The sequence below is a fragment of the Atta colombica genome, unplaced genomic scaffold, assembly GCF_001594045.1.
Source record: "Atta colombica isolate Treedump-2 unplaced genomic scaffold, Acol1.0 scaffold12, whole genome shotgun sequence".
NCBI classification, from domain to species: Eukaryota; Metazoa; Arthropoda; class Insecta; order Hymenoptera; family Formicidae; genus Atta; species Atta colombica.
The window spans coordinates 5,019,551-5,025,576 of record NW_017259206.1 but is presented as its reverse complement, the minus strand read 5'-3'; the positions used below and the strand labels follow the sequence as shown (position 1 = coordinate 5,025,576).

At 28.6% G+C, this 6,026-nt stretch overlaps 1 protein-coding gene and 3 non-coding genes across 4 annotated transcripts in view; all 4 read left to right on the top strand.

The window, feature by feature from the left end:
* Positions 1 to 6,026, top strand: part of LOC108694281 — a 97,447-nt gene that overhangs the window by 15,365 nt on the left and 76,056 nt on the right. The gene's annotated exons all lie outside the window — the stretch shown is intronic.
* Positions 275 to 346, top strand: Trnad-guc. Its single transcript has one exon. It is a non-coding gene; the product is annotated as a tRNA-Asp (tRNA).
* Trnad-guc lies at positions 581 to 652 on the top strand. The gene has a single exon. It is a non-coding gene; the product is annotated as a tRNA-Asp (tRNA).
* Positions 3,423 to 3,495, top strand: Trnak-cuu. Its single transcript has one exon. It is a non-coding gene; the product is annotated as a tRNA-Lys (tRNA).

Below are 6,026 nucleotides of genomic sequence, written 5' to 3'. Positions count from 1 at the left end.
TATTTTATATTAACATAATAATATTATAATAATATAAATGATTTGAAATTGAAATTGATTAAAAATAAAATTATATTGATAATTTTTTTTATATTAATTTAGTTCTCTCAGTATACACGTATTTTTAATTACATAATTTACTATAATGAATGATAAATCTTTAATTTATACTTAAGATTTTTAATTTATTGGAAAAACACTTTATACATTATGATTTCAATGATATTATGAAACATTCCGTTTGATGTTTATTAGAAAACTCTGTCTCAAGAAGTCCTCGATAGTATAGTGGTTAGTATCCCCGCCTGTCACGCGGGAGACCGGGGTTCGATTCCCCGTCGGGGAGAGTTTTTATTTTGGCAATTTTTTTTCTTTTATTACTATAAAAATTATAATGAAAAATTATAATGACGATGTTCTTAATATGTTTTTCAATAAAAAATTTGTTCCCGAAATTATATTAAAGAATTTATCATTAAAATTAAATTTTTATTTGTTATAAACATTTTATACATTACAATTTCCACGCTATTATTGTACATCTGTTTTGCCGTTTGCTAGGAAACTTTGTCTCAAGAAGTCCTCGATAGTATAGTGGTTAGTATCCCCGCCTGTCACGCGGGAGACCGGGGTTCGATTCCCCGTCGGGGAGAATTCTTGTTTTTGCAATTTTTCCTTTTACTTGATTTAAATTTTTCTTTAAGATCCTACAAAAATTATAATAAATGACGATTGTTTTAAAATTTTTTTAAATAAAAAAATCTCGAATTATTGAAGAGTTTATCGTTAGAATTAAAATTATATATAAAAAAAAAAATTTATATAGACCGGCATTCATAGTCGATACTTATATTTAAGATTGTTTTAAGTACAGTCTTAAAATATTCTTAAAGCAAGAACAGATTATGTATACAAAAAAATACCATTTTATTGCTAAGATAAGTGATTATTCAATTTTTTTTTCTTCCTTTTAAATAACGATTATCTTTAACAAAGAATATTTTCTTGATAATAATTTTAAAATATACTTGTAATAAATTTTATAAAAACTCATTATTATGTATTCAAAATAAGAATTTATTTTCTCTTGAAGACTATTGTAAAATTGATCGAAAAAGCGATATTCTATATAATTCTATATAATAATTAGAACGAATTTATTTTAATTTAATAATAATGATTAAATTTATTTCAGGATATATTTTGAATAATATGAATTTTATGCTATTGTAATGAATTTATGAGATTTGCGGATATATGAAATACTTGAAACAAGTAATTATTACTTGCGTATAATAAGTATTTTTTTGTGTGTATAAATGGCTATAGATACCTTGCGAAGAAATAAACGCAGTTAACATTAATTTTGTTACAAGAAAAAGATTTCATCTCACGCATGCGTCTCGATTTCAACAAACCGAGCCCGAATTCGCGTAACTAACGCAAGGCACTCTGCAACAATCGATAATGCGAGGACGCCTCTATAGCTTAGAGCAGTTTACAACGTGGCGTGGTTGCACAAATAGGTGTTTATTCTACAATGGCGCGGTAACTCTAGGCTAGAAAGCTCCGTAAAATACAACGAAAGGGGTTCTAAAAGACGAGACGCGCGAAAAAGACGGCGGGGGAATTATAGCGCTGCGCGCGCGGATCGATTATTCTACAACACAATACGCCACATGGCAATGCTTACTGTCGTTCCGTAGATTTACCACTGCCGCATATCCTTGCCGGCTTAATGTAAACTCACGTGTTTCCGATAGAAAAGCACCGGCGGGGGTTTAAATGTGGCTGAAGTGCTTAAAAGGGACCAGATAGGAATTTGCGTGTTAAACGCGATTTGCTTGTACAATTGTCGGAGTATACAGAGTGTCTTGAGAAATGCGTAGGCGCTTGAACAGAATTTGCCCTATCGATAATCCTCACTTCATTTATCTTCTCTTAAAAAATTGGGCAGTTTTTTAAATAATGAAGTGACCAAATTTTTATATACTTAAAAAATATAATATTAAATTTATATTTAATATTATATTTATTACTTAATAATTTTCGAAAAACTTTAATAAATAATTTTCAGAAGAATATAGACCAGCAACAGTTATTTAATTTGCAATATTCTGTAAAATTATTGATAATTTGAATCTTTTCTCTCTCTCTCTTTCTCTGTCTCTCTCTCTCTCTCTCTCTCTCTCTCTCTCTCACGTTACATATTTAATATTAACAAATATTTAATTTGCATCTTAGTTAGACATGATAATTACAATTTATTTACGTTAACAAATATTAGAGATATTAAATTAAATTTATAGCGTGGAGAAGAAAACAATTAAAAAATTATAGTCAGATATTTTTGTTGTTTATTATTTAATTTGTAATATTATTACAAAATTACTGATAATTTAATTCCTACTCTCTCTTTCTTTCTTATATATTTAATATTAACAAATATTTAAATTGCATCTTAATTAGTGAAACATGATAATTAACAAATATTTAATTTGCATCTTAGTGAGACATGATAATTACCAATTAAGGACATTGACAAATATTAGAGGTATTAAATAGAATTTATAGCATGAAGAATGAAGCTAAAAATTATAGTCAGACATTTTTGTCTGGGGATATCGTATGGGGATATCATAACACCGCACGAGCGATGTTATGATCAGTAATTCTGCGATACTTGTGGCATTAATTATTAGGGAAAGTCTGGCGTTTCGTTTATGGTCCGCATTTATGGTCTTATTAGACTATCTTTTTATGTGCGCGTCGTGTTTATATCACGCGATAAAGGAAAATCTATTGTACGCAGTTACTTTTATCCAAATATTGTATTCTCCGCAGTTTTTGTACTATACGATACTATTACGATTTTTTAATTAAATATGCAATTATCAAGCAACAGATGTATTTAAGAATGAATATTGAGAACTATTTTGTATGCGAATAATTGTGCTCTCATTATATATAATTGGATTAATTAATATTTTGTTGGTACTAATGGTATAATATGTGAATGCATGTTCTGTTTGAAAATTAAGGTATTTACCTAATTAGGACTGAATATTTGATAATGAAATCTCTAAGCGAATAATGGAAATAATTAGTTAAATGTGTAGAATAATTTTTACAGATATGTATATATTACAAATTCTCTCAATTTTCTTGATTGCATACGAAAAGTTTCATTAAAATATCTAAATATTTAGTGAAATTCAGATCCGGAAATAATTTTGCTTAAAATAATTACGTAGAATACTCAAAACTTTTTATAGCATTGCTTATGCTTGAACATCCTACATAATTATTTTGAAATTGTATTTAGTTTATTTTTAAATACCTCAGCGCAAAATCATTGCATTCATGTATTTGGATCTCAGATGTTGAATTTATCTGGATGAAAACTGTACGTTCCTGCAACAGCCCGGCTAGCTCAGTCGGTAGAGCATGAGACTCTTAATCTCAGGGTCGTGGGTTCGAGCCCCACGTTGGGCGATTTCTTTTTTTTTATCTTAGAAATACAAGAATTTGTAAAAAACTTGATATCACATAGAAAAAGCGCTACAAAATTCATATCCATTATTTAGTTAAAATAATTTTTATACTTTTTATTATGCATATGTGCATTTTTTGTATTATATTTTAATATTTTATTTTCTATATTGCATTTCTTCGTTAAAAGATTTATGATTAAATTATATTATTAGTTGTAAATGATGAGCGCAAATAATAATTGCCATTGCATATTGCACCAAATTTTCGCTACTTATTTTAATTTTTATAGACCTATTAATTTCTATCAATATATAGCTTAATTTTAATCTTGGATTAATTGATTCTTCATCTTTTTCAGTTTTTAATATCAGAAAGAGATGAAGAGTTAATTGAACCGAGATTAAAATTAAACTATATTGGTAAAAACGAACATTAATACTCGTAAATTTAACTGCAAAGAGACATAAATTTCAAAATTATGTCGACAAAACTTGTCAATATAAAAAGTTCAATTAGCAAATGAAATAAGTGGTGTTTATTATGTTACACGCGTATCGAGAAAAATATTTGTCACCGCGAGCTCCACTTTCCAAGTTTTGTTTACCAAAACAAAATATATCTACACACGTGAATCAAGAAGTACAGTATACATCGACAGTGGAACGCAGCTGTTTCGCAGTGAAATCAGGAAAGCAAACGAACAGAGGAAGTCGGATCGCAAACACTGTTGTTCAAACAATTTTATGTCTTGCATTGCGCAATAATATGGTGGTAGATGTCGTCGTTAGCGGCAGATGATGTTTTTTTGTCTTACCAAGAGAAATTGATTCTTTTATCTATGAGTCGACAGATATAATTTCGCACAAGTGTATTTTCGCCTTTCCCGCAGCAATTCTAGATTAGAAATTTTTGATAAGGAGAGATAAATCAAATTGGATATATTCGATAGAGCTTCCAAATGTAGAAACGTAATAATACATGACAGTAATAGGAGATCGATAAGCTTATGTCATGTGCATCGATGGCATTTAAAATCTTGCTGAAATTTGTGCGATGCAGATAATTATTTTATTGCGATGCAGTAATTACTTTATGAATTTTATTACGTAAATATTTAAATATATATCTTAAAATAAATATTTCATTTAGCTTAATATTTCTTAGCTAATTATTTCTATGTTGCATTTAATATAACACGGGAAATTTTCATGGAAAAAATGATTTTGCTAAAGTATTTAAAAATTTAGCTGGATACAAATCTGGAAATAATTTTGTTAGATTAAAATAATTATGTAGAACTTTCAAGTTCATTATGTTTGAATGTTCTATATAATTCAACATCAAGAAATCTGCGCTGTAATTAACGCAAAAGACTATATAACGCATAAGACTATATTTAACTATTTAAAAACTCAACTGTTTAACATTTATGTCTTTCGACTAATATAGTTTAATTTTAATCTCGATTTAATTAGCTTTGCTTCTCTCTAGTTCTAAGAAAAAGATAGAATAAATAAGAGTAACCAAGATAGAATAACCGATTAAAATTAATCTACATTTATGAAACGCATGCATTAATTATATAATAAAAATCAGTTTCATCATAAAACGTATATTTCGGTATTTTCTAGCGTAGTAAAAAGGTAGAAATAAATCGTTACAGTCAATTAACTCATAACATTAATAATAATTATTATTCTGATAATTATTTTTATAATTATTCTGATGGCCTAACGAAATTATTTTTAGATCTGTATTTAGCTAAATTTTTATCTATAATATTTCAGTAAAATTGTTCCTTATATTGAGGCACATTTTTTCTCTCTTTCTTCTGCTTCTTTTTGCGGCCTTTATTTGAATGAATATATGAAATAAATCACAGAGATCCATTTACGTCGTGACAAGAATCGAATTCGGCCACCGCTCCTGAAAGCAGTTTTTCGAACAAGGTTTCTCACTGAGAACGATCGGTATGCCTGCCGATCGATGGCGAGAAAACGATTTCGTTCATTTACTAACATGTCCGGTTTGACTAGTCGAGGATATGACAAAGGACGATGTGTGGAAGGACAGGAAGGATATAGAGTGACAATTGCTTTTTCTTTTGGCGGTAATACCGCCTCTTTCTGAGGTAAAACGAGTCGTTCCGTAACAATAGATTCTGAAAAACACGTTGAATGTATCCCGCGAATTGTCGTCAGAAATACTTCTTCAACATTCTATCCTTGTCGCTGCAATGATAGCAGAAAGAAAATAGCAGTGACTGATAGCACCATCGGGATCCTCGTCTGATGATAAAATAATAAATTGAGTGAAAAATGAAGATAAAGGAAGTAAATAAATCAACTAACTCTAATTTTTCCGCTTTAATCCATTTTAAAATTTAACAACAAAATTATCTAAAAAGAATACTCAGTGATTATCGAATATTTTTATCTGGTTGGATTATAATACAATATAAATAATACCGCGAAGAATCAATTAATAAAACTAATAATAATAAAAACTAATAATAATAATAAAAATATTTT